Source organism: Cupressus sempervirens, chromosome 3 (assembly GCF_028749045.1).
Source record: "Cupressus sempervirens isolate cs-2001-9-10 chromosome 3, ASM2874904v1, whole genome shotgun sequence".
Classification (NCBI taxonomy): Eukaryota; Viridiplantae; Streptophyta; class Pinopsida; order Cupressales; family Cupressaceae; genus Cupressus; species Cupressus sempervirens.
Window position 1 is genome coordinate 859,658,185 of NC_143120.1, and position 26,878 is coordinate 859,685,062.

Here is a 26,878-nt window from a genome sequence, read left to right on the forward strand (position 1 = left end):
CTCAAGGCACACAAACTCTTCATGAAGCATTTTCAAGGACTCTACATCATACCACCTTTATAGGTGCCTCTTCAAAAATTTGATAAGGTTTTTAGGTATTAGGAATAAGATCATGTCATAACAAGCCCATTTGTAAAGTCTCAAGGTTCATTTGGTGTTCATATAAACGATGAATGCTTAGAGACCTATAAGGGAAAAAATAGGTTTAGAATAAGGAATATACTCCAAAGAAATTTGAAAATACCTTAGAATAGGTTTAGGTAAGTCTTAGGTAGGTTTGAAAGTCTTAGGACTTCTTGGTTTTAAAATTAAAAAAATGCAACAAAAGTTGCTAAGCAATTTTTTGTCAAAAGTTGCTAATTAGGGAAGAAGAAGTTTGAACCAATTTCAACTATTTATATGGCAGCTAATCAGTAAAGCAAGCATATAAATGTAACACCCAACCTTCCCAAAAGAACAGGTTGGTCTGATGTATGGAGTTTTGCAAGTTTTAATAAAATTTACTAGTTTTTTGGCTCATAATTGCTGCATTCTCACTTCCACACGTGTTGTACAAATTGGGATCGGAGGTTGAATGGTCAAAGGAGAAACTTTATTGATTCATCTATCCTATGCACTTGATTTGAGGTTTATTGGTGATTTCTAAGAAAAGTTAGAGCATTTTTTTCTAAAATCAGTTGAGAAACCCCAGGTTCGGGAAGGTTTTGTGAAAATGGACCTATAGCTTTAAAATGTACAGTTCAAATGGCACAAAATCCAATGGAAATGAGAGCCCTGGGTCAAATTCAAAAAGTTGGAGTTGAAAAACCAAGGGAAGGTAATTTTACTTGCAAGCCCTAGGCCAAATATTTACATGTATTTGGTCCTAAATTATAGGAATTTGAGTTGTTAGAGTTGTAGGAAAGGGAAATAAACTAAGTAAAGGTGGATTTGGTGTTTAAATAGTCCCTAGAAGAGATCCTAAGCCCTGCACTTGATGCAGAGCCTCCCACTATTCCCCTAGGAATAACAACTCAACTTTGGGATTCCTTTGTACTCTTGGAATCTACCCAAGGAAGCTAACCCTACTAGGGTTCAAGAGGAGGTCTTTGAATTGGTAATATCTTTCTACAACCATATCTAAGAGTTTATAACTCATTTCTTCAATTTGTCTTCAAAACACCCATGTTGCTACCTATGCACCTAGTGTACCCTGGTGCCTCCAACATACCAAAACCCATCCTAGGCTTCACACCATGACCCCAACACCTTGGGTCATCTCAAAACATCCCATTTAACATGTTCCAACCCCTTTCAACCTCTCAGCAACTCATCTCTTACACTTTCCCAATTTTGCCTATTCTAGGCTTGACTCAACTACCCCTTGCCAGACAATAATTCTCAGTTTTCTCCAAACTTTTCCATTTACCTTCAAAAAATATTTGGTGTTCTAGATAACCTTTATCCCCTTGTAAAACATACCAAAATTTCAACTATAGTTGTTTTGGAAAGTATCTCTCAAATCTTGCTATCTGAGTTCCACAACTAGGCCTAGTTAGTGGCCATTTACAAAGCAACTCATACCCCCTTATTTTATAGAACCTTAAAAACCTCAAAAAATCTTTTAATATGACTCAAATGAAAGGATTTCAAAGTTTTTTTGGTCACTCTAGCATTTCTACATCCCCTTTCACCAAACCCTCACTTCTAGGCCCTTTACCCTAAGGCTTTCCCAAAAACTCATCTCCCAATCTTTCTAGATCTTGTAAATGGATCAAAAATATTTAAAATCATCCCAATAGATGATATCAAACATAAAACTTATCCTTTTTTCTATAACACTCTTACTTCTCTACTTGGGGTAGTCACCCATGCCCATGCTCTTCACTGCCCAGTCAGTCTTTAGTTCTTTCTCTCTATCAAAACTCTTATTTTGCAAACAAAATCATCATATATACATTAATTAAAATTTTAAAACCCTCTCCCACAAGTTACATCTACATCACAGATAGTGGGAGGGGTAAATCCATTAATCTAGCCTCAAAACGGTGAAGGATTGTCACGTGACAGAGATAGATAGTGATGTATTCTGCACTATTACAAAGAACTCTACAAGTTAACTTGTCTATAATGGAAAACAGATATTAGGAGAACATAAGAAATAACTTCTAAATCATTAATATTTTAATACAAAATCTTAAGAGGCAAAGTAACTTGTTTAAACTTTAAAACCACAAAAAATGAAATAGTCACTGTTATGTGATAGTCAGAAATGACAAAAAAAACATATGAAATGTTATTGATTCTTCAAACTTCTCTTGAGATATTTTACCACCTACCAAAAAAATAAAAATAACTTCCTCTTATCAAATTTTCTCTTCCCCAAAACTACTACAACTTCCCTTGGATTGACTAAAACTGTCTAACTATTCTGTGACAGTTTTAGACAGTTTTAATAACTTTTTATTAACAAAGCTTTACTAATTTGTTTCTCATTTCGAAATTTTATGACTTAGGATTTTTAATACCTTTAAGATCACCACTAATTGACTTACTAATTCCTAAAAGACTTAGAGACCTCAACTTAACCTCTTAGACTCCACTAGATTGCCATGTTTGGCTTATTAGTAACATTATGACAACTTCACATATTTTGACAATTACATTGACTTTCTTGCATTTACTATGCAACTTATGAATAAATGACCTCATAAAACCTTCCTAAGACCCAAATACACCCCATGGACTATTTCATTACATGAAATGACGTCCTTATCTCATATTTTAACTTTTTAGCCATTTAGGCCTCTTTATGGCAATTTATTACATTATTTGTACTTTTTAACATTCCAAGTACATTTCAATGGCTCAAAGGCCATGATAAAACATTAAATGCCTTCATGGATCCTTATTAGGTCTTCATTCCTCCTCTGTATGCATATGTCACCTCCTTGGGTCCTGGTAGGGACCTTGTGTCCTTCATCCTCATGGAGATTGTTGGTGATTTAAACCTAATTGCCTAAAGGGTAAAGGAATTGTATCCTTCCAATGTGCCACTTTGCATCAATATATATATAAGAAAAATAACCATACTTCAAGATTCAAAAAAAAAATTCAATTCAAATCATAAATTATTACATATAGCCAAAAATTTATCATTTGCAATTTATGTCATTGTCATATTGATTTATGATCTTCTTGTCCATGTTTAAAGCCTACCTTCTATGTTATGCATCTAAAAATTTATCATAAATTATTACTACAAACATATAACAAATCTAAAATTGAAAATGATACATTACATTAATTCCAAGGTTTAGTTATGATGTAGAGCCAGAATAGGATTCTTAAGGTTTAGTTATGATGTAGAGCCTAATAGGATTCTCAAGGTTTCATTAATTCCATATGTTAGATCTTCCACCATAGAATACCAATTGTAATGGGCACTCACATGTATTCCAATGCATATATTTCCTTATATGCACAATTGGTCAATGTTGTACCTTATAGAAGATAGAATTTTATAGGTAGAATTACTCAATCTTGTAGTACACTAGATAAGATGTTCTCTATTATGCATAATTTTTAGCTCTGGTATTGTTTATAAGAGTGTTTCAAGGTTGAGAACCACTTCAACATCCTTTGCATGGTTTAGAGGTAATGCAATTGTTGCAAAGGATTATGCAAGGGAATGAGCCTCATGATTTTGGCATTTACACAACAGAAAAACTTGCTTCTTCAACTCCTTACACTCAACTCTTCATTGAAGTTAATCTTATAGTACTAAAAATAGCTACTATAAATTCCTAGAAGCCAAGGGGCCTTGAACCTATGCTAAAATTTCTAGAGACATAGGAGAAGTTACTATGTGCTTTAGTACTTCATAACATTCTAGATCATATAGTGATGCCCAAATTAATAATAGTAGTAGATACTTGGGATCCTCAGTACTTCATAATGTTCGAGTGCTCAACGAGATAGGAAGAGGTTGGGGCTAGTGTTTACCTAGCCACCTGGAGCTAACGAAATAGACGGTTCGATCCCAAGAGGAAAGGTGAGAGAGATTTGGTAGTTGACAACTTTGTACTAGCCAACACTACAAGTTTCAACATTACTTGAGATGGCATCATAAAATAAAAATGAAGTAAGATCTCCAAAAATAGAGAGAAGTTACTATAGGTCTCCGTAATATGGTCCTATAGGAACTAGAATCACATCCATACCTCGCATGAGCTCTAACATAGGCCCCATTAGAGATCGCAACCCTATGGAATTTAGTGACCCTTAGGGACGTTCTAGTTGGGCATGCTTGAGAATGTTCAAGTACTAAACAAGATGGGAAAAGGTTGGGGATAGGGTTTACCTGGCCACCTAGAGCTAAAAAATAGATAGTTCAATCCCACGATGAAAGTTGAGAGAGATTTGGCAATTGGCAACTTTGTACAAGCCAACACTACAAGTTTCAGCATCACCCGAGATGGCATCACAAAATCAAAATAGAGTGTGATCTCCAAAAAATGTGAGAGGTTATTGTAGGTCTCACCAACATGGTCCTATCGGAACTAGAATCCCATCCATACCTTGCATGAGCTCTAAGATATGCCCCATCAAATATTGCAGTCCTATGGCATTTAGTAACCCTTAGGGACATTCCGGTTTGACATGCCCGAGAATTTTCAAGCACTGAAGGGGAGAGGATGAGGTTGAGGACAAGGTTTACCCAACCACCCAAAGCTAACAGAGTAGATAGTTCAATCCCACAACAAAAGGTGAGAGAGATTTGGCAGTTGGCAACTTTGTACTGGCCAACACTACAAGTCTAAGCATCACTCAAGATGGCATTGTAAAATAAAAATGGAGTAAGATCTCCAAAAAGTGAGAAAGGTTATTGTATTTCTTCACAACATGGTCCTATAGAAGCTAGAATCACATCCATACCTTGCATGAGCTTTGAGATATGCCCTTTCAAAGATTGTAGGGCCCTGGAATTTAGTGACCTTTAGGGACATTTTGGTTGGGTGTGCCCAAGAATGTTTGAGCACTAAATAGGATGAGACAAGGTTGGGGATAGGGTTAACCTATCCACCTGGAGCTAATAAAGTAGACAGTTTGATCCCACGATGAAAGGTGAGAGAGATTTCGTAGTTGGCAACTTTGTACTGGCTAACACTACAAGTTTCAGCATCACCCAAGATGGCATCATAAAATCAAAACGGTGTGTGATCTCCAAAAAGTGAGAGAGGTTATTTTAGCTCTTAGCAACATGGTCCTATAGGAACTAGAATCACATCCATAGCTCATATGAGCTCTAAGATATGCCTCGTCAAAGATCATAGCCCTATGGCATTTAGTGACCCTTAGGGACGTTTTGGTTCAGCATGCCCAAGCTTGTTTGAGCATTGTAGGGGACAAGATGAGGTTGGGTATAAGGTTTACTTGGCCACTTGGAGCTAACAAAGTAGATAGTTTTATCCCATGATGAATGGTGAGAGAGATTTGGCAGTTGGCAACTTTGTACTGGCCAACACAAGTTTCAACATCACCTAAGATGGCATCGCAAAATCAAAATGAAGTGTGATCTCCAAAAAGTGAGAGAGGCTATTGTAGGTATCCCTAAAAATTTCCTATAGGAACTATAATTTCATCCATACCTCGTACAAACTCTGAGATATGCTCTATCAAAGATCACAACCCTATGGCATTTAGTGACAATTAGGGACATTCTGGTTCAGCATGCCTGAGAATGTTTGAGCTCTTAAGGGGATAGGATGAGGTTGGGGATAGGGTTTAACCAGCCACCTGGAGCTAACAGAGTAGACTCAACTCAATAAGAAACTCCAAAATTTGATGTTTCCCAATGCCCAACAATCAAATTTACAAAACTGTTACCATCACTTCTACTAGGACAAATACTAGGTTACTCGGTCAAACTCCCAAACCATACAAAGGAAAACCCAATGTTTTTACACCTTTAAACACCCTTTAATAAATCCTAATACATTCCAAAATATCAAGTACAAACTCTACTCCAGCACCAACTTATGCCCACTTTGTGTCACAGTCCTAATTGGCTAGATTAGGCTGGGTTACAAGAAAAATGTGAGTAAATGGGTTCATAGACTTGGTTAAATCCTTTTTATCTCTTCTACACCTTCAATTTATCCTTCTACACTCTTCATCTAGGTCAAATCAATCAACTTGGGAGCCCAATCCTTCTTTTTCCTTCAAAATTAGACTAGGCATAAGACTATGTTCAGTCTAGGGCTTGCTGGTAAAAATAGGTGCCCTACTCCTACAACCCTAAAAATTTTCCATCTAAAAGAAACCTATCCTAACTTGCATTCCACAAAGTGGAATCAAAATCCCACAATGGATTTGCAAGTTGGGAGGCCATCTTGTTGAAACCCTTAGATTTAGGGTAAATCTGAGTAACCTTCACAAAAACTGCTATAACTTTTGTTCTAAATAAGATAAAGTCTTCAAACCAATTGAAATAGAACACTAACTCAATTTTCTATCCAACTATATGAAACTTTTACCACTAGCAATCTGTATAGGCCATATTGAATTGAAAAAATAGAGAAAATGGTAGAAATTCTGAGTTTTATTCACTAAATGTTGTTCACCCATCTGTACAATGACTTTCTCAACTTGTGGAGACCTTAAATAAATGTATTCCAATGGTTACAACTACTATTTGAATGCTTGGAAGATTTTACGCCTTTTTTTTCAGTTTGAAAACCAATATTGCGAAAATGCATTTTGCAACTTTCTTGCACTTTTTGCAACTTTTTTGCCTTTTGACAATTTTTAACTCAATTGCCCCCTAATGATTTTAAAACATTCCAAATGAAAAATGTGCACAAATGGTGGCTATATAAAATATGCACAAATAAGTTGGCATCTTCATGTGACAACTCTGTTGCATTATGAAACTTGGTGATTTGCATGCATTGGGGTTTGAACGAATATGTGAAACTCAGGAATTTTCCTTCCTTTGTCCTAATATAACTTATTGATGCTTTGGTTTGGTCCTTTCCATTAGATTTTTGGTACTTCCTTTATTAAGGTGACCTAATTGAAAGAATTAGGCTTATAGAACAGTCCAGTTTTGGGAGGCTTAAAAATTGTTTCAGCACTTGTCCTTTTGAGAATTTAACAAAATCAATAAAGGTATTTAGAATGCTAATTGGTTTGGGAGGTCCTTTGGAAGGTTTAATACTTATTGCACATTTTGCCTTGGGATGTGCTAGTAGCCTTAATTGCTGCACTATCATAATAGTGCCAAGAAACCCGTGTTTTAGTATGTTGTTTGGCCTTGATCCTTTGGTTTTACTATCATGTTGAACCCCTTATCGTGTTGAGAATCCTAGTTTGTGAAAATCCACCATTCTTGGGTGTGGAGTCAAGTTGCCAAGTGTAAAGGTGTATGGATTTATGATGATCCATTAAGTGTCATTGATGATCCATCATCCGAATTGAATTTATTAATTAAGGATTGCATTTTTATTTAGAAGATATCTATTTGTATATCTATTTAGTTAGGGTTTGGTATCTGTTTGTGAGGATCTACCATTTTTGGGGAGTTGAGTCAAGTTTGAAGTTGCATGGATTTATGCTAAGTGTTGCATTATTTGGATAGAACTATGAAAATTAAGTTTTGGTTGTTGTTGGGCCTTGATTACTAGGTTTTGGTGTTATGTTGAACCCCCTTAACATGCTAAGAGTCCTAGTTTGTGAAAATGCATCATCCATGGGTGTTGGTTCAAGTTGTTAAGTGTCCAGTTGTATGAATTAATGCTGATCCATTAACATTGTCATTGTATCATAGTGTAGAAGTTGGGTGTATGGTCTATCCTTGTGGATTGAAACCAGAATTTTGTTTATTCCTACCTAACCTTTGCATCAACCCCCCCCCCCCCCCCCCCCCACCAACCACAATACATTAAATAATAATAAAAGTATAACTTGTAAGGGTTATTGACCCAAATCTTTGAAGAATTTAATGAAGTTCCTTCATCAATCCTCCTTTGTCTCTCAATAAATGTTAAACTATTCACATGAGTAGATCTCTTGATAGTAAAATCTAAAGTTTCTTTCACAATATGAAGTTAATTTTACTTTAAGAGGTTTCTAGGTACCAAAGCCCCAAATTGTGCCCTCTTTCCACTTTCCAATCGGCTTAAAAGGAAAATTCTTCCTAAATGGGTTTAGAACTCAACTTTCCTAATAGAAAAGGTTTCTATGGACCTAATCCAACAAGAAACTCCAAACTTTGAAGTTCTCCAACACCCAACAACTGATTTGCATTATTGTTACTAGTATTCCTAATAGGGCTAATCCTAGCTTTCTCGGTCAAACTCTCAAACCTTGCAAAGGACCACACTATCTTTTCACTTCTTTAGACACCCTTCAACCACCTCTTAGGGATTCCAAAAGATCAAACTCAAACTCTGTTCCAATACCAACTTACACCCACTTTGAGTCACAGACCTAATTGGCTAGATTAGGCTGGCTTACAAAGGAAGTATGAGAAAATGGGTTCACAAACCTGGCCTTCTTCCAAGATTAATGACTAATCCAATGGATTCTCAACAAGATAGACTCTACCCTGCAAGTGGACTCCACTCTATAGGCCCAACCCTAAAACCTAGGGTATTAAAACAACTTGGATCAACTATAACACTTAGGAACTCCCTATTACCAATAGGCCTACAATGGAAAAATCTTCTTGGATGGTTTCAGCACTCAAATTTTTTGATAGAAATGGTTTCTATGGACTTAATGCAGCAAGAAACACCAAACTTTAAAGTTTTCCAACACCCAACAATCAATTTGCAAAATAGTTACCAGCATTCCTACTAGGGATGATCCTAGTTTTCATGGTCAAACTCCCAAATCATGCAAACAACCCCCCACTATTTTTTAACTTTTAAACACTCTTCAGCATCCCCTAAGAGATTCCAAAAGATCAATCACCAACTTAGCTCCAGCATCAAGTTATGCCACTTTGTGTCACATTCCTAAATGGGCAGTTTAGGCTGGGTTACAAGGAAAACACAAAAAAATGGGTTCAAAGACTTGGTTCAACACTTGGATCTCTTCTACACTTCCAAATTTTCCTTCTACACCCTTCACCTTGGTCAAATTAATCAGTTTCAGAGCCTGATCCTTCTTTTTCCTTCAAATCTAGACTAGACATAAGATTATGTTCAGCCTAGGGCTTGTTGGTAAAAATAGGTGCCATGCTCCTACAACCCTAAATATTTTCCATCTCAAATACCCCTCTCTTAACTTGCATTCCACAAATCAGCATTGATATCCCATGGTGGATTTGCAAGTTAGGAGGCCATCTTGCTGAAACCCTCAAATTTTTAGTAAATCTAACCTACCTACACTAAAACTAATATAAATTTTGTTGTAAATAAGATAAAGACTTCAAACTAATTTCAATATAATCCTAACTCAACCCTCTATCCAATAATATAATACTTGTACCACCACCAATCCATATAGGTTGTACAAAATTTTAAAAAAAGTAAAAAAGGTAGAAAATCTAAGTTTTTTATTCACCAATGTTGTCCACCGTCAGTACAATGACCTTTCCCACATGTGGGGATCTTAAATACATGTCTTCCAATAGTTATAACTTCCATTTGGATTGTTGGAACACCATACAACCTCCTTTTCAGTTTGACAACTTTTATTGCAAAAATTGCTATTTTAGCAACTTTTGCATTTTGCAACTTTCTTGCATTTTTTTGCAATTTTTGCAAACCTAGAGTCCAAAGTTATCTTAATAACTTAAATCCACCTAAAACATCCTAAAATCATTAAAATACTCAAAATCACACCTATTATGACTCCTTGGTTACAAATGGTGACTTGGATTATAACCACACCAAAGTGCCATTGTGCCTTACAATCAAGTCTTTTATTACACCTAATTAAAGTGTTTGTTTTGTTCAATGTAATAAGACCTTAGGATTGATTAAGATATCTCCCTTAAGGCCATCCACCCATGTAATGGATTCAAGACCCCAAGGTGTCAATATAAACCTAGGCATCGTTTGGTCCAAAAGGTGGAATTTTGGTTTATTTTATGTTTTTTAGGGTATTTTAGGTGTTTTGAGTCTTATAACAACATTTTCAAATGGTTAGAATTGAATTAGGAAGAGGGTTTGTCAAAATGATAAAAATTGCAAAAATTTGCCAAAAGTTGACAACTTTTTCAAAAAAACCACTCCCAATGGCGAAAACTACCATGGGGTGGTTCTACCCATTTGTAATGGCCTATAAAGGCTCTAGACACCCAAGGGGGGAGATAACATGAAGAAACATATGTACTTGCTCTTTGGAATCAATAAAATCTGTTGTTTTAGGATGAGTTTTACTAATTTTTCCATACAATATGACTTTACATGATTGGGAAGTGAACTTTTTTGTACTGGATAGCTAGACCTACTAATTTTTGAAGCATTGGAATTGGTTTCAAGTTTCTAGCAATCAAGGAACTCAAGTTATTGAATTTTCTTGACCACTACCTTGTGAAACCCTCAAAATCAGGGTTTGGCCAAAGAAATGGCCTTAACTTGAGATCCCACCATTGGAATTTATGGCTAATGGGTAGGGAGCAAGTTAAGGTGATGTACTTTCATACTTCAAAATCCCTAAAGCAAGAGGTTTCAGTAGATATTTTTAGGAGCAAGCCCTAGGTCTAATATCCCTCATGTATTAGACCAAATTTTATGCAAATTGATGAAGTAATGTGTTTAAAGGAAGTAGGGGACTTGGTGTGAAGGAAAAACATCTTTTTTTGGGTTAGAAGAACACTCTAAAATTGGTGGTTTTATTCCATGAACCCATCTCTTGGCCATTTCCTTGTAGATCACGCCTAAATTTACTAATTAGGCCTGAGTGCATTGTTTGGGTTAAGGTATGCTAGAGTGGAGTGGAGCTTTAAGAATTTGGAGTCTCATGATACTTGAAAAAGGGTGTCTAAAAATATAATTTGTTTGCCTGGTCCTTTGGAAGAGTTTTGAGTTATTGCTGAAAAACTGAACTAAGAGGCCTAATTGCCTAGTAGGTCAAATGCGGCATTCTATTTTGTGGGTTGTTAGCAGTAGGTTAAATTAGTTATTTTCCTTGTTTTGGTCATGTTAAGATTAACTCAAGCCATCATTGGTGTTAGAAAGGTTGGGAACACCATAAACCCACTTTTTCCAAGTTGGGGGGTAGTGGGCCATTGTTGAACCAAGTAGGAAGAAGTTGGATTCTTGCCTTTTTGCAGAAAGTAGGGTTTCCAAACTTGTTGAAGAGTTGTAATATTATAGTAGTATCCTTTTGTAAGTGAATCATAACCCTTGCTTAACCCTTTTTGGAGTTTGGAGGTTTGGGTGGTAGAAGGTTGTTTGATTTTTGCTTCCTTGTGCTTACTCTACATCAGAACCGGTCTAGCACACCAGAAACAAAAGTAAAACTATCCCACATGCACAAAAAAGAAGAAATATATGTCTACTATGGTCAATATATCTACACTTCATAGTTCTTGTTTTTTCTATGAGAAGATTTGGTATTTGAATCTCTATTTTGCACCTCTTTTTTAATATCATTTTATTACTTAACTGAATGGCCGCCTCAAGAAGTTGGTTTTAATATCTTTTTGAATTATTAACTAAATGGTCACCTCTTTTTTAATATCATGTTATCTCTATTTTTCATGTTTTGAAGTTGGATTACAAGAACAGAGCTAACTGTCCCAAGTAACACAATGATTTCTTCACAATTTTTATCTAATTTAATGGAAAGATCATCACTCCATGAATGATAAAAATCCGATTCTCATGGAGTGATTGATCCTTGATATGTAAAATATAATTTCTAAGTTTTAATATGCAGATGAAAGGTATTCAATTGGTGATCACTGAGAAAAGTAGTGGAAGGGTTAATGGAACTAGATGGTTGGGAGTAGCAACGAGAGATCTACTTGAAGGTGGCATACTTTTTTATGGTTTGAGGAGTCTAGTAATATCAAATGAATGATGTATCCACCCTCAATTTATCCTAGAAAGGTGTGGAAGGTAGTTAATTGAGAGGCCCTAGTTTTGAAGCTTGTTTATGAGCAATTTGGGGCTTTTGTACTTGGAAGCATCCAAGGCCCAAATTGGTGACATATTTGGAGGTTTTTCATCATCTTTAGTTTGTATGGTATGAAGGGGCCTTGGGATGAGAGAGACTATTGGGACATGTGAGGGACATCTTTTTTGAGTCAACCTTTGATACAAAAAGTCAATTTTTGGCTTCTTCTTCTTCCTTTCTTTAATAGTTGTTTAAAGTTCTTTGTATTCCATTGTGTTTATTTCTTTGTGAGGTGCTTCTTGTTATTGTTCTTGCTTCTACTCTTCTTCCTTCACCTTACCCTCTAAAGATTCTCCCATCTCTAGATTAAGTTGCTTCTTCTTTTCCTTCAAATATCTTTCTCTCCTCTCAACTAATTTGTTCATTTTATCCTTTGTAATCTTGAGTGCTTCAATGTTCCAATCCATTTTGGGGATTGGTTTTTTAAAATTTTGTTTTGACCATAAGCAAGCTCAAGAACTTTTCCATCATCTCACTTCATATGAAATTTTTGCATTTCATTCGATCTTCATTTGATGAGCATTGAGGTGTGAATAACTTCATTAAACTTCATATTCATTTGTGCAATTAGCTCATATATCTTCCATCCTTTGCGCTTATAGAAATTCCCTAACAACCCTTCTATGCACAACTTGGGGTTAAATGGGTCTCTTGCTTCAAATGCATATAGTGTCACTTAATCCATTTCAATTTATTTAGTGTTTGCAACATGAAGAGTATAGCAAACATGTTGGAAAATATTGTCATTGATATTGAAGGGCAGAGTTATGAGGCAAGTTAAATATAGTAATTTTCATAATTAGGTTTGCATGGGCCAAACCATGCATGGAAGGAATTATAATAAAATCATGTTGGCCACCCATCAGCTTTTGGCAACCCCTCTTAATGTACCCCACCCAACTCCCCCCCACACCCAAAAAAAGAAAATGAAAAAACCTCGATTTGAGTGCCTTATTGGGAAAATGTAAAAAGTGAATAAAAATGCACTTGACCGACCTCATTAAGATGGCATGATTGTTAAGTGAAAGGGTACCAATGACTACAATATTTTATATGCATCATTATTATAAGTGGTTATGTCATCAATAAGAAAGAACCGGTCTAGCAAAACAGAAACAAAAGTAAAACTATCCCACATACACACAAGAGAAGAAAAACATGAGAAATCTCTATTTTGCACCTCTTTTTTAATATCATTTTATTGCTTAATTGAATGGTCAGCTCAAAATCATAGTATGGAATAATTTTAGAAAATCTACCATGGACATATTTAATGTGCACAATCTAAGAAACCTCTTTAAATGTATTTTTCATTGACTATTTTTAGGGATCTAGACATGCTTAAAAAAAACTACTAAGTTCCACTCATAATATTTGGTTTCATCAAGTGTTGATGGTATTGCAAACAACATCCCAAAAATATCAAAATATCAAAAGTCTTTTGGTTCTGTCAACTTATACATTGGTTGATCAACATTATCCTTAGAGAGAACTATATCTGTAACTGCCCCATTATCATCAGATCGAGACCTATTTTCCTTCTTACTTTTTGATGATTGTGATCCTCTACAATCCTAGGCATAAGATGATTAACACACAATGGTACTTGAACAAAAAGCACTAATAAACATTGAGGATGTGAATTGATAATACTATTTGGTAGATGATTTTGGCATCTCACCCTTTATCACTAGTGCTTCAACATTATTAGCCCTCTACTTTGGTGACCTGCAAATGAAGAATTAGAATAGTAAAAAATCTAAGATAAGATTAATCCACTAAAATTAGAGAATGAGAAAAACTGAATCTAGCTTGTCATTAAGAATTATCCATTTGTACAAATCCTTGCTTTCTAAGTTTTATGATAACCCTTGCTTGATGAGTATTGAAAACTTCTCCCATTGTATCCTTGCTTTCGCCAGTTTGAAGTTTCTGGTTACATGCACACAATCATAACTTTACATCACAAAGCATTCACATTCTAATAGTTTTCATGTTCTTTCATTACATTTTGATCTAAACAACAAATTCTAAACTTTCATTTATTCAAATGACTAATCTGAAAATGGGTCCTATTAAAGAATCTAATATAAATTCAAATAATGTATCTAGATCCTAAACAAATCAAAACATAAAACTTGTGATTTAAATTTATCTCATCACTTACACATAATAACAATACCCACCTTGTCGTGTGGATAGTCTTGGGCGAGAGTTTGGAACATTGGATTTGGATCTTGGAATTGATCACTCTTTCTCTCTCTCCCTCTCTCCCTATTCAATTTAATGAGCCAACTAGATCTACTCTACATTTTAATGTCTCAAGTATTGCCTCACAGTTTGACTCGCGAACTTTCCAAAGAATCTTATTATGGGATTTTCCACCATATTTTATCAAGTTGACATTTGATGCAGCAACAAGGTTTGAATAATGAAGAATCTTCCTCTCTATTTGCCAATCCTTGAATAACCACAAGTTAGGGTTCTTCATAGAATATCATCTAAGCCATGTGCCATTTACAACCACCACACCGACATGGTACTCTAAACCTTCACCATCTATAATCAAGTGATCCAATTTTTGTTTGGCTTGGAAAAAATGACAAATAATAATTTGTCCCTTCTTCATTGTCTTTAGGTGAAATAACAACAAAAACATGACCTACAGTGACAAATGTACAAAATGCAATCATTAATTCAGAAAATACTTAGGTAAAAGTTATAAATTTACATATTAAAACTATAAAGATATATAAATATATATATTACCAGGTTGCACTAGATCAAAAAAGTGATCAAAGTCAATAGACAAATCCATCTCTACCATTTCTAGTGCTTGTGGGGGATGATAGGTGTCAATTGGGTCCAAAACCCGTATATCCCATTTGTCCACCCATTCAGTTGACTCACAATCATCTCAATTTTTCTCTACACATGATGGACAATATCATGCCATTTTTCATATGTGGATACTCCATAAACCTACATTAGAGCTTCTAAAAGAATGCAACTCACTAGATCCTATTAGTGTGCAACAATTCTAATATGGTGCAATGTTAGTATTATCTATCAACCAAAAAAATCTATGAACCGTAGACTCACCTACCTTACCTAGACCCATTGTAGTGTTACACCACTGGACAATGGATTTTTCATCTGTCAATATTGCTCCATCTTTGTACTTTAGTTATTCAAGAGCAAGGCTCTTTTGATGCATGTGCTGGCACCATTGTGCTCCCCCTTTCCATGACCAGCCTCTATGAAATTCCACATATATTGAATTCTACACAACCTATGCATCCTACTTAACCAATAGAACATCCCTACATTCTTGAATTGAGATGCACAATTGTCTGACCAAATAATGTGCTAATGATATGTGATGCCCCTGTTAGCCAAATCTCCATAAAATAGGTTAAAAAAACCATGTACAAACTTCGTAGAATGTGATCATGATCATTGATGTAAAAATGGTACTCCCTCAAAATCTTCCTGTCATCCTCTGTACTTGTAGGTGAATGCATGAATGTTATGTGAACAAATATGGTAACCTAATGATAAGTATAATACTTTGCTTGCACCTCATTTTGTGATTGTAGTGTGTAGTTCTCTGCGAGTCTACAACCGAAACAATGGTATCCAGTTGAAACGTATCCTTGCACAACTTGAATTGAAAATCCAGCCATCGAGCTCTATGTGTATGCCTTGCATACTCGTAGATAATATTTTCACAAAAATTCTTCATGAACTCATACAATGGAATCTTTTCAATGACAAAATTACATCATTTTCCATGTTTCCCATCTTTTAGAGCATATTTCATTGTCTTAAATTTTTCGTAATCTATTATTTCATTTCCAATTGCATGTGTATATCTATATGTTGACAAGTTGATAAAAGTTGCAAAGAACCACAAAATAAGCATGTACCATCCAAGCATGATGTCTTGTAAAATTGTTGGTCGTCCCCTATTTCACATAAAATGTTGGATATGAATTCCCTTGAAGATCTTGGTGGCTCATTCATGTCACAATCCTGCAAAACAAACTTAGAATGCAAAAACACACATATATGTCTTAAAAAATCAAAATGGTTAGAAAATTCAATATGTATCCTATGACAACAAGTTGTGCATGTGTGATTTATCTTGACAAAAAAGGTTTACCCATCTCAAAAAAATGTTGACTTATTCGAATTTGAGGATAGATACCAATAAATTTTGCAAAAAATTGTGTCTTATTTGAGTCCAAAAAATGTTTCGCATGTGGGTTGCAATTTTGGCTACCAATCCTCCTTCTTACAACATCTCTTTGATTAGGAGAAACGTGTGTGTTATTTTTCCAAAAATCTTTAATCAATGATTTCAAAGCTTCACTAATTTTTTTATCCTCTTGCATTAGTCTACCGCTAAATGTTTATAACTCATTTTTTGTTGGATCTTCCAATCTCTCATGCCTTAGCATGGCTCTCCTTAGAGTACCTCTACCAATTTTTAATGTTTTTCTTGTCTTTCTCATGAGTCGAGCTTTCTACTTACTATTGTTGATGTAATTACTCATCTTGTGATATTACTATATTTGGTGCATTATTTAGAACCCACTTTTTCATAAGCACTCATTAGATTCTTTACAATATTTTTTTCATTTGAATCATCCATCAGTCTTAGCCCAAGAATCTTCATGATAGGCCTAAATTTCAAATTCCTCATCATTTCAACAAATAATTGGCATTGACTTGTAATATTTAATTCTTCAAAAAATAATCTCCACATATGATTAAATTTTCTTTGACAAGTATGCTTGCTAATCTTGTTAGGCATTGATTTCAAAATGTTAGTATCAATAGCAATCAAATATTTTGGTCTTCTAAAATGAATTCTAGAAGGTGTTATAATCTCTTCAATTCTCTCAACATTTTGAACATCAACATAAGGTTGAGTGTATTGCATACCTTGAACCAAAGATGATGTGCCTTGGTAATAAGATGCAAAAGATGGAATATCACCTACTAGATGTGTTGATGTTGTGCCTTCAACATGAAATGATCGAGTGTGTACATCATCAAATCTACAAATTAGTGTCTCTTCAACATGAGAGGACAATATGACTCCAACATTGGAAGATGGTGTAGCTTCACAATTCAATTTTCTTCTTGAGTGTAATAGTCTCATTCATTCTCTTTGTCTTTCCAATTCTTCATCTTTGTTTCTTTGTACTGGTGGTTCTTGATCCTCTTCAAAAGTCAATTCTTCATTATTGCTTTACAATTTTCTTTGTTCACGTAGTAGTTTCATTTTATCTCTTTTAATTGCCAAATCTCTTTGCCTATCTTCATTTGTTTGAGTTTTTGGTTTCTTCATTGGCATGATGATGATTTCTACATGTCAAATTATTCAAACATCTGAATTACTTACAATGTGTAAATTACAAATTATTCAAATACCTATAAAAATTATTATTATTTGAATGAATACACAATATATATCAAACAACTTGTCAAATTTCTAACCATTTTGAAATAACATTTCATTCAAACATACAAATTTCAATGAATTCACTATATGTTAAACAACATGTCAAATTATAATCAAATTTGTATCTATATATCAACAAACAATATTTAAAATGGATTCCACTAACCTTTTCTATACAAGGAATATTCAAAAAGTCTTCAAATCATGTATCCAATGATTGAATTTGGTGTTCACTAGCTTCAAAAAGTCTTGAAATAGTGTTTGCTATGTTGAAACCCATGATTTCTGTCAGAATAACAGAAAGCACAATGGACCAAAAGCAAAGAATGGTGAAATGGGCCCCAAAGTTGCTTTTTGACCATTTTTGGGTGATTTCACATAGTGTGTACGCACTATAAAGCATGTATGCACTATGTCACAGCACATCACTCTCTATCCTCCCTACTCTCTCTCTCTTCCCCACTCTCTCTCCTCTCCCATCCCCTACTCTCTCTTAGTCTCTCTCTCCTCTCTCATCCTATACTCTCTCTCTCTCACTCTCCCTCTCCCATCACCTACTCTCTCTCACTCTCCCTCTCTATCCCATACTCCCCCTCCCATCGCCTACTCTCTCCCATCCCTTACTCTCTCTCTCCCTACTCTCTCTATCACACTCTCCCTCTCCCATCGCCTACTCTCTCCAACTCTCCCTCTTGTTCTCCCTCTCCCATCGCCTACTCTTTCCCATCCCCTACTCTCTCTCTCTCTCTCTCACTCTCCCTCTGCCATTGCCTACTCTCTCTCTCTCCCTCTCACCCTCTCTCCTCTCCCATCCCCTACTCTTTAGAATTCTCATACACACTCCAATCCTCCCTCTCTTACTACCTACTATCTCTCTCTCTCTCTCTTCCCCATCCCCCTACTCTCTCTCAGACTCTCTCCCATCCCCTACTCTCTCTTACACACACTCCCATCCCCCCTCTCTCTCTCCCTCTCCCACCACCTAGTTTCTCTCTTTCATTTTCTACTCTCTCTCTCTCTCTCTCTCTCTCTCTCTCTCTCTCTCTCTCTCTCTCTCTCTCACCCCTCTCCCATCCTCTAAAATATCTCTTTTACAGATACACACTCCCATCCCTCTCTCTCTCTCTCCTCTCCCATCCCCTACTCTCTAGATCTCTCACACACACTCTCATCCCCCCTCTTTCTCCCCCTCTTCCACTCCATCTCCCACCACCTACTATGTCTCTCTCTCAAGTTCTCTCTCTCTCCCTCTCTACTCTATCTCTCCCATCCCCTACTCTCTCTCACACTCTCTCCCATCCTTTCACTCTATCTCTCACATCCCATACTCTATCTCTCTGCCACCCCTACTCTCTCTCACACTCTCGACTATCCTTTTACTTTATCTCTCCCATCCCATACTCTCTCTCTACCATCCCCTACTCTATCTCACACTCTCACACTCTCTCCCATCCCTTACTCTCTTTTACAGACACACATACACACTCCCATCCCCCCTCTCTCTTCTCTCCCATCGGCTACTCTCTAGATCTGTCACACACACTCCCATCCCCCTCTCTCTATCTCCCTCTCCCTACTCTCTCTCACACTCTCTCCCATCCCCTACTCTCACTCTCTCTCTCTCTCTCATCCTATTCTCTCTCCACCACCTCCTACTCTCTCACACACTCTCTCCCATCCCCTACTCTCTCTTACACACACTCCCATCCTCCCCTCTCTATCCCTCTCCCACTCCCTCTCCCACCACCTAGTCTCTCTCCCCCATCCTCTACTCTCTCTCTCTCTTGGGCTACTCTCTCTCTCCCCTCTCCCATCCCCCCCTCTCTCCCTCCTCTTCCATCCCCTACTCTTTAGATCTCTCACACACACTCCCATCCCCCCCTCTCTCCTCCTCTCCCACTCCCTCTCACACCACCTACTATCTCTCTCTCAAGTTCTCTCTCTCCCTCTCTACTCTCTCTCTCCCATCCCCTACTCTTACTCTCTCTCTCCCATCCCTTACTCTCTCTCTCACTCTCTCCCATCCTTTCACTTTGTCTCTCTGATCTCGTACTCTCTCTCTCTGCCACCCCCTACTCTCTATCTCACTCCCTCCCATCCTTTCACTCTGTCTCTCCCATCCCATACTCTCTCTGCCACCTCCTACACACTCTCTCTCTCTCACCCTCCCATCCTTTCACTTTGTCTCTCCCATCTCATACTCTCTCTCACTGCTACCCCTACTCTCTCGTACACTCTCAGACTCTCTCCCATCCCCTACCTTCTCTCTTTCATAGACACACACACTCCCATCCCCCCTCTCTCTTCTCTCCCATCCCACACTCTCTAGATCTATCACCCACACTCTCATCCCCCTCTCTCTATCTCCCTCTCCCTACTCTCTCTCACACTCTCTCCCATCCCCTACTCTCTCAAACTCTCTCCCATCCTTTACTCTCACTCTCTCCCTCTCCCACTACCTACTCTCTATCCTCCATCCCCTACTCTCTATCTCCCCTCTCCCATCCTCTACTCTCTCTCTTTCACAAACATAGACACTTTTATCTCCCCACTCTCTTCTCTCCCATCCCCTACTCCCTAGATCTGTCACACACACTCCCATCCCCCCTATCTCTCTCCCTCTCCCTCTGCCACTCCCTCTCCCACTGCCTACTATCTCTCTCTCTCTCTCTCTCTCTCTCTCTCTCTCTCTCTCTCTCTCTCTCTCTCTCTCTCTCTCTCGTTCTCTCTCTCCCTCTCTACTCTCTCTCTCTCCCATCCCTTACTCTCACTCTCTCTCTCCCATCCCCTATTCTTTCTCGCACTCTCTCATCCCCTACTCTCACTCTCTCTCTCTCTCCCATCCCATACAAGCTCTCTCTGCCACCACCTACTCTCTCTCTCTCTCTCACTCTCACACTCTCTTCCATCCCCTAATCTATCTCTCTTACACACATTCCCATTCCCCCCTCTCTCTCCCTCTCCCACTCCCTCTCCCACTGCCTATTCTCTCTCCCCCATCCCCTACTCTCTCTCTCCCCTCTCCCATCCCCTACTCTCTCTTTCATAGACACACACATTCCCATCCCCCCTCTCTCCTCTCCTATACCCTACTCTCTAGATTTGTCACACACACTCCCATCCCCCCCTCTCTCTCCCTCTCTACTTTCTCTCTCCCATCCCCTACTCTTACTCTCTCTCTTCCATCCCCTACTCTCTCTCACACTCTCTCCCATCCCCTACTCTCTCTCAAACTCTCACACTCTCTCACATCCCCTACTCTGTCTCTCTTACACACATTCCCATTCCCCCCCTCTCTCTCTTTCACACTCCCTCTCCCACTATCTACTCTCTCCCATCCCCTACTCTGTCTCTCTTACACACTCCCATTCCCCCTCTCTCTCTCCCTCCCACTCCCTCTCTGACTGCCTACTATCTCTCTCTCACTCTCTCCATCTATACTCTCTGTCTCCCATCCCCTACTCTCACTCTCTCTCTCTGCCACCCCTACCATCTCTCACACTCTCTCCCATCATCTACTCTCTCTCTTACACACACTCACATCCCCCTTCTCTCTCCCTCTCCCACTCCCTCTCCCATTGCCTACTCTCTTTCTCTCCCATCCCCTACTCTCTCTCTATATCTCTCTCCCCTCTCCCATTCCCTACTTTCTCTCTTTCACACACACACCCATCCTCTACTTTGTCTCTCACTCACTCTCCCTCTCCCACTCCCTCTCCCACCACCTACTCTCTCTCTCACTCTCACTCTCACTCTCTCCCTTTCTACTCTCTCTGCTACCCCCACTCTCTCTCACATTTTCACACTCTCTCCTATCCCCTACTCTCTCTCTCTCTCTCTCTCTCACACACACACACACACACACACACACACACATTTCCATCCCCCGTCTCTCTCCCTCTCCCACTTCCTCTCCCATTGCCTACTCTATCTCCCATCCCCTTCTCTCTCTTGAGCTACTCTGTCTCCCCCCTCTCCCATTCCCTACTCTCTCTCTTTCACACACATGCACTCCCATCCTCCTCTCTCTTTCTCTCCCTCTCCCACTCTATTTCTCACCGCCTACTCTCTCTCTCTCTCCCCCATCCCCTACTCTCAATCTCTCTCTCCCCATCCCCTACTCTCAATCTCTCTCTCTCCCACCCTGTACTCTCTCTGCCACCCCTACTCTCTCTCACACTTCCTCTCTCTCCCATCCTATACTCTCTCTGCCACCCCTACTCTCTCTCACACTTACCCTCTCTCCCATCCCATACTCTCTGCCACCCCTACTCTTTCTCACTTCCTCTCTCCCATCTTGTACTCTTTCTGCCACCCCTACTCTTTCTCATTTCCTTTCTCTCCCATCCCCTACTCTCTCCCCTCTCCCATCCCCTGCTTTCTCTCTATCTCTCTCTCTCTCTCTCTCTCTCTCTCTCACACACACACACACACACGCACATAGTCATTCCCCCCTCCACTCTCTCTTGCTCTTGCTCTTTCTTTGTATCTCTTTTATGCACTATTTACGTCTCAATAGTGCATGTGCACTATAGTGCACATGTGCTATTGAGACCAAAATTCAAATGCTTTAAATAGCGTGTGTGCACTATAGGGTGTATGTGCTATTGAAAGATTTGCATTAAAACCAAGCCTAAGGCTTGGTTTTTCCTTGGAGATCCAACCCAAAGGTTTGGAGTTTATAAACAGGTCTGAGACATGTTTTCTAGCAAACATACAAAAAATGATTTATTTTTCTTGTGTGCTCTCCTTCAAGATTCCTCATGGTTGGGCATCAATAAGATCAAGTTAGATGACATTGTAGATCTCTGTGTTAGCTATATAGCCATATAATTTATTTTTAATTTGAACTATTTCAAGCCTTTCATCTATAATTTATTTTCAATGTATATTCATTTTTTTTCAAAAACCACCATGTACTAATTGGGCTATAGATTTTAGCTCATTCATCGAATTTTGCAACAACTTAGTTTTTTAGAAACTAGACTCCATTCTACACACTTTGAAAAAAAATAGTTTTGATTTTAGATTAGTTTTTAATTATTTCTAGGAGGAGCACATAGATATTTCACATTTTTGAGATGTGTCTAGTTAAAAAATTCATTAAAAAAAAAATATACATCATAAAATTACCCGAAAAATTAGGGATAAACTACATAGTGTTAAATAACTTTTGACCAGAGCGATTAAAGAATTTCAAAAAAAAAGTTAAAATTTTAGGGGGGCCACACTTTGTACTGTGTTATGTTTTTTTGGAATAAACACTACCACTTTTTGTGGCCCCCTTTTTTGAGGACCTAAAACTAAACCATTTTGAAAAAAAAATAGTAGTTTAGAAACTAGATTCAAAGGACCATGACTTTTGTTTTTTTCATATCTTAAAATTTTTAGCATAACTATCTTCAAATTCTTGTTGAAGTTCAAAAATTGTTCATCTTAGGAAAAAGGTGTCCACTTATACCCCCCTTTTGGCACCACAACTTGGTACACTTACCCGTGCTTCGAAATCATAACTTGAATTAAATTATGCAAATTGCTAAACTGAATAGATTGACTTGACACACATTTTATGGAGAAATAGATTGGTCATATTTCATGTGGAGTGCACTATGCATCAATTCATAATTCTTAATAAATATTCTATTTACCACTAAAAAAAATTGGTAATCCTCCTCATGAAATTAGTAGTCCTTTTAAACAAAAAATAATTGCATTTTAGTAGGTGGTGCTAAGAAGTAGATGTTTTTTTTAGTCAAAGATGCAATGTAATGTATTTTTTTGAGGAATCATAAGGATGATGGACATCTAAGGTAGGTTCAATCATTTCTTTCATGTAAAATAGTGTGATAAGTGGTTGAACAAGTGTGTTGGGGACTAAAAAGACAATTGATAGTTTTTGAAAGTCCCATAGACAACTCTTGCAATGCTACAATAAAAGGATTATTATAATTGATAGAAACTATACCTTAAAAACAACCCTAAAGATCATGTCTATGACTATACGATTAAAACAATTTGATTCAAATTCTAGTACTTGGATACAATTTATGATTTGAATTTACCAATTAGAATCTTGTTATCAATAAATATCACACCTTACATTTGTGGTGATGGTTTAATCCTTCATTTTCTGATCTCAGGATTGTATTCCTTGAGATTTCCTTTACCTTTCTCAATCCTGGATCTTGTTAGCACTCAAATCTACAATACTAGTCACACAAGAGCTCTAATACCAAATTTGATCTGATTAGGATCTAGAACTATTACAGAGGAATGATTAACATAATTACAATAACTTAATCCAAAGCATTAATTAGTGAATTAACATAATTAGAATGCTTAAATGAACAAAGCATAATAAGGTAATGATCTGAAAGAAATGGAATAAAGAGATAGAAGAAAAAACACAATTGATAATAGAGTTCGTCCACAAGTCAGACTATGTCGTTAGGTCCTACTCCAGTAGAGGGACTAATCCAATTAGCTCCAAACAAATCAATTACAAGTGTTCAAGATATTCCCTTCAAGCACAATGACAACATTCCAATGTGCAAGAATATTCATCAAACCTTCAAAATCATAATTTCCTTCTCATCACCTGAATGGTTTTTTCAAAGAGCTCCTACCTCCATTTTATACATGAAATTAGCCATATTTAGGCTAAAACAAATCATTACAAAAATAATCCCTTTTAACGAACTTTATCTTCATATTCACCCCTCTATCATTTTTGGGGATGTGGCTTTGTTTCATTTTTAGGGGTTTGTTTAAACAAACAACCCATATTAATAATGTTGGTAGGCTTAGAAAGGTTTAAATAAAGTACAGTCCACCAAAATCCTTTGAAGTGCACATGGCACAATGGTTGGCCATACTTTTGGGAGGCCGATGGTCAAGGGTCCAATCCCCATTGAGACTTTTCCAACATAGATAGTGCAAATAAGGATATATAAAACCACGTTGCCTATTATTAGCAAGTGTCATGTGTTGTCTAGCTACAAAAGTGGATGGTTTGAAAAATATGTTATGAGTTTGAATCTCCCCCAAATGATTTTTCCACCTCATTGCCAATGTGCCACATCAACATGATGACATCATGGTGATGTCATCATAATTCCTTTTTTAACTTGAAATTCAAATTGTCGTAACTTCCACACACAAACTTCATTTTCAATGAAACAAACCTCATTGGAAAGCTTTTGACATGTTCTTTAATTTTAAATCCATTGTTGACCACTTTTGAGGTGATTAATTTTTCACCTTTCTATGGCCTCTGATCATGATTTGACCAAACTTTGACTGGCCATAACTTGGTCATCTGGACTCTGATTTTTCCCGTTCAAGTTGCATTGGAGTCATAATTTTGAACACTTTGTAATGATTTTGATTCTTGGAGCATTGGGAACATTTCAATTTCCACCAACTTTTATCCCTTGGATCAATACCTCTGAGACTTTTCTTTCTATAGCTTCCTCCAAACATTGTATCACTTACTGTCTCTTAGCTTTGGAGTTAACATGAAATCCATATGTATGCCTTATGTAGTATTCCTTTAAAAAAGAAATCTATGTTAGGTTTCATAATAAGTATGGCTTAAACAACATACATGCAGTTTGCTATTTCAAGGATCCAAAACCCAAATAACAAAACAATAGACCAACTAATTTTTAATTGAATAAGCATATAGATCAAGTATGATTAAAAAATAAGGTCGAAGAACACATTGATATGTTCTCATTTCCTACTTGATAATTAGTGGGGGCCATATTTACTGTACCATGAAACACAACATAGTCCATGTTGCCAATGTGCGTTTGGTATCATAATTTTTTTTGGCATGTTTTTGTAGTGAATACTAACAATTGAATAATCCTTCTCTATATAGTTCTAAATAGTGATCAATGGCCTAGATTTAGCTTCCTTGGAGACTACATCACAATCAATTGACAAATATACTTAGGATGGCTTTGCAGATCTTCATGGAAACCCAACACTCAATAAAACTAAGGAAACTAGACAGCTTGCCCATTTATTTTTGGAAATGAATTGTGTAAGAGATTGGAATACTATGGGATCAACACAAATATGGTGAACTGTTTAATAAAGGTTTTCCATGAAGGAAATTCTAGTACAACCAAACCTACTAACAATTAGTCTGGAACATGTTATATTACCCTCTGATTGGGGCTTTTCTTGCTGATTCATGTTTGGGACAATATAAGATCATTGCCATTTTATCTACCATATATTTCATTGGAATGGTGTTGCTAACTCTATATACATATGTGCCTCCCATAAAGACTCCCTATATTAATTCAAATGTTAACTATCATGCATCAACCTCCTAAACTAGTGTTGTATTCTTGTCACTATTACCTCATTGCATTAGGAACTAGTGGCATCAAACCATGGATATCATCATTTTGCAAAAAATCAATTTGATGAGATGGATGATGTAGAAATGAAGAAAAATAGTTCATTTTTCAGTTGGCTTTATTTTTCAATAAACATTGGCGCTCTTATATCTAGCAGTGTTCTTTTTTGGTTACAAGATAATGTTTATTGCGGATGGGGTTTTGGATTTCCCACTATAGCTATGGTTTTTAATTTTTATCTTCTTTGTAGGTACTCTATTATATTGACATCAATGGCCAAGAGGTCATGCTTTAACCTGAATAGTCCAAGTCATAATTACATTATTTCATAAATGGAATGTTAAGGTTCTAGCTGACCAGTCTCTACCTCATGAAGTTCAAGATAAAGAATCTATCATTGAAGGAAGTCAAAACTCAATCACAAAATGAATTCCTCTTTATGGAAAAATATGCAAAAAAGATGAGAAATGATACAAGTGTAGTAGGTTCCATTAGTCCATAGAGACTTTTCATTGTGACTCAAGTTGAGGGGTTCAAAGCAATCATTTGTTTACTTCCAATCTGAGCCAATGGGATCATATTTTCCACTGGCTTCAGTCAAAAAAGTGCATTTTTTGTGGAATAGGGAGATACCATGGATATCAACATTGGTAGTTTCAAAATTCCACCACCATTCTTATCTACATTTGATACTTTTAGTGTCATATTCTAGGTTCTAGTTTATGGTTGTCTAGCTGTTCTAGTTGTCCATAAATTTACTGGGCATCAAAGAGGATTTACCCAACTACAATGTATGGGGATTGGATTGGTCATTTCTATTTTTTCCATGGTGACTACATCAGTTGTTGAGATTAAGAGACATGACATGGTCAAGGAACATAACTACTATGAGATGGAGAATATATGTATTTGA

General features: G+C 37.1%; 1 pseudogene; it reads left to right on the plus strand.

Annotated features, from left to right (window-relative positions):
• The first annotated feature begins 744 nt into the window (after window positions 1-744).
• On the plus strand, window positions 745-26,878 carry LOC149569493 (protein NRT1/ PTR FAMILY 8.1 pseudogene; annotated as a pseudogene).